The sequence below is a fragment of the Mastomys coucha genome, unplaced genomic scaffold (assembly GCF_008632895.1).
Source record: "Mastomys coucha isolate ucsf_1 unplaced genomic scaffold, UCSF_Mcou_1 pScaffold3, whole genome shotgun sequence".
NCBI classification, from domain to species: domain Eukaryota; kingdom Metazoa; phylum Chordata; class Mammalia; order Rodentia; family Muridae; genus Mastomys; species Mastomys coucha.
The window spans coordinates 55,311,502-55,314,381 of record NW_022196909.1 but is presented as its reverse complement, the minus strand read 5'-3'; the positions used below and the strand labels follow the sequence as shown (position 1 = coordinate 55,314,381).

General features: G+C 38.9%; 1 pseudogene; it reads right to left on the bottom strand.

The window, feature by feature from the left end:
* Positions 1 to 1,138: 1,138 nt before the first annotated feature.
* Positions 1,139 to 2,880, bottom strand: part of LOC116075188 — a 7,783-nt pseudogene continuing 6,041 nt past the window's right edge.

The window sequence follows — 2,880 nt, the reverse complement described above, 5'->3', positions numbered from 1 at the left end:
AGAAAGGGAGAAAGAAGAAAATAAAAGAAGTAAGAGAAAAAAAGGTCTTTTTAGTATGGTATTCACTGTAGCATGGTCAGATTCCTAATGCCCAGTCCCCCAATGGAGGATGAATCTTTCTCTGCCTACATCCCATCCAGCAGCCATCAATTATGGAGAATTGTGAAGTTGACTGAGCAGAGTGGAGCCAGATCATCCTTACCTGTAGCTCTGCCTGTAGCTCACTGCTCTGGGCCCTTGAGTGGTGGACCAAATCTCCCATAAACATTAATATGCCTTCAGGCAGAAGCCCTGACCATAGGAATCCACATGAGATTTGGTGGTAAGACAGATTGCAGACATCAACATGACCCTTAGCCATATCAGGACCACTGAACCAAACAGGGCACCCAGCAGCTATACAGACCACCAGCCTCAACAGGGTTTAAGGTGGTTTCTGGTGCAACTAAATCACCATGGCTCTACTATGCAGCAGAACCTGAGACATCACTGACATAAGGTAGCTAGACAGACAGCAAACCTTCACATGAATCTCGGGCTTAATTAAGGTCTAGGGAAGAAGCATGGACCACTGAAAACAGTATGGAATTGAGCAGCGTCTTAAACCATAGTGATCTTTTGAAGTAATCCAATCCAGAAAGTGAACCTTTCCTCTTTGCCCAGATCCAGGGGGAATCCCAAAACAGGGTAGCAGGTTCTGGGACTGAGTCATTGTTTGAATGAGATCCATGCTACTCTATATCATCCTGTAGATCTATCCTGTTGACCCTACTCAGCATAGCATATAGAACTCAGTCTCTCTGTCACCTGTCACCATATCCCATCTCCAGATCCATCTCTTTCCCTAACCCATTCCCTGCTCTGTACTACTATATTTCCTACCTCTCCATCACATGCTAGATCCTTGTAGGGGAACTTGGTGGGCTTCCATCCTGCCCTCAAAGAGAACTCTTAAAATGTTACATGTTATATATTATTATCAATACTTTTCAAAATTTTTGTATTCCTAACAAAAGCTCCACTGAAACTCAATCAAAAATACATCTTTTTATAAGAATAGTAAGAAGAAAATTACTATTACCTTCTGTCAGAGAAATAATTTTTAAGCTTTGAAATGAATTATTTTTCTTTTTAGAATTTAATTGTGCAGAGGATATACTGTGGGTATGACAACTTTGGCTTAGATAAAATGTCTACCATGTTTTTTCTAGCATAAACTTGTAAGATTTGTAGTCTATTTGTTCAAACATAAAATAATGGTCCCTATTACTAGAACATAAACCAGAAGACAGGAGTAGCCATAAAGTAGACATTTGCCATACCTTCTTTTGGGATTTATGAGCACAGAAGTTAAAAGCAAAACAAAACAAAATAAAATAATTGGATAGGTCTAGTGTTTTGTACAATATAACTGCTATAAACAATTCACGCTACCTCAGATTCTGACACAGCCTCGAAAAGAACCCACTATATGTGCTGATCACCAGACAAACCCCAAGGCTGTCACAGTTGACTACCAAAGAGAACCAAACACCCAAGAGGCCTTTGAGAGGATCCTCTGTGCCATCAATCAAGAACAAACTTTGTTTGAAGACCTGGCCAACCAACACAAGTCAAATCTGTGTAGTAAATTTAAGAATCATGTCCCATAGGCTTCAAGAGACCAGAGTTAGGCACCAACAAGGCAATTATTTAAATTTATTCATCTACAACTCACACGAATATTTTAGCTTTCTGACAAGTGTGCTGTCTTCCAAATAAGGTTAACTAGAAGGCTCCTGGTGTCATAACTGCTGTGCCTCTTACTAGGCTCTCTTGCAAGTCCTACATCCTATTTAGTTAACCACACAAATACAAGGAAAATGTAGACTGTCAATAAACACAAAAAACAGTATCTATTCCCTAGAGTTAAATACTAATGGTTGCCAAAAAGAGTGAAAAAAGTGTTCTGAGCAGGCAGCTGGGAATTCATATCTCTTCAGAACTAATAGCCTAACCTTTCTTTCTTTAAACATACATAAAATTTTGTGGCAAGATTCACAGTAAATTCATCAGGAGCCAGTCATTCTTCCTCACTGTAGTCTGAGAAAATGTGAATGGAAATGTTTTATGCTTGAAACTTTTTAGCTTTGTAGTTATAAATTCATGTTTTTTTCTCTTTATCTTCTTTTGGATAATTTCATAAAATAATATGATACATGCTGGTCACATTCTAATCTCAGAACCTTTTATTTCTGTCCATAAAATTCCATAAACTATAAACTCTTCCAATAAGTCACTCTCCTGCTTCAGGACTTTTTGTTTTGTTTTTGGAAATTCATTAAGTTTAACCAGTAATACAAACATGATCATATATATTTATTAACTCCTGTAGCCAAGGCAAGTCACCAAGTGCTAAACAACTGAAGATAATGATTTCCCCTGCCTCAACAGCTCTCCACTGCCAATGCCTCCTTAGAGATAGCCTTTGTCTTAGATGAAATTCCCTCATCTATGACTGAACGTTGACATGACCAGTCTGGTGCAGTCCATGTTCATGCAAACCTAGGTCCAGGACTCCACACGAAAAAGAAGAGTAAAGTTGTCCTGGGTGTTCCTATACAGGCAAGTCAGTTAAGCTTTTACAAAACTTAGATAATACTAAACCACTTTTTCTTGAAGAAAGGCCTTTGTAAGTAGAATAGACCTCACATTTAGATTTTTAAGTGGCTGCTCAACCACCACTACCAACTTCTCCTGAAGGCCTGATAGGATAATACTTGCAGTAAGTCTTTGATGTGCACACCTATTAAAGAAGTTGAATGTCAGGCTGAAGAGGTGGCTCAGCAGTTAAAAGCACAAACTGTTCTTCCAGAGGCCCTGAGTTCAATTCCCAGCAAC